The following is a 571-nucleotide window of genomic DNA, read 5'->3' on the forward strand; positions in this document are numbered from 1 at the left end:
CATTTTCCACGCTCTTCCAAATAAGAAGACAAAAATACAAATGTGTTCTTCTCATCCACCACTTTCTTTGTTGGTATCCACCACCTTCTTTGCTAGGATGAGCTCAAAGGGCACAGCCCTGATAGATCTTCGAGCGCCTCCTACAAGCCTCCGAACCCATATTAACAAAATCCAGGCTGAAACGAACATCCAATGCTATTCTTCGTTTTTTCTATGAGATTAATCAGTTTCTTCCGAAGAATGACCATGCTAGTGTACCTGGGGCAAGAAACTAGACCAAGGATGTGATTTAACGACCTTAGGCATAAACCATAACTTCAACTATTACTAGTTCGCTTGGTAATGTGATTTAATTTTGTTTCTAAATTGTTTTTAACTTAAAATATATGAAAATATTGTTTTTAGATATTTTTAATAATTCTAATATATTAATGTTAAAAATAAAATTGGTGTTTTTTTTATTTCATTCTCCCTCAATTTTTTTAATTATTCTTTTACTAAAAAAATAGAGACATAAATTGACAGATTTGAAGAGTGATGAAATTGAAAAAAAATAAAATTTTATAAATTA

Source organism: Populus euphratica, unplaced genomic scaffold (assembly GCF_000495115.2).
Source record: "Populus euphratica unplaced genomic scaffold, PopEup_1.0 scaffold181.1, whole genome shotgun sequence".
Lineage (NCBI taxonomy): Eukaryota > Viridiplantae > Streptophyta > Magnoliopsida > Malpighiales > Salicaceae > Populus > Populus euphratica.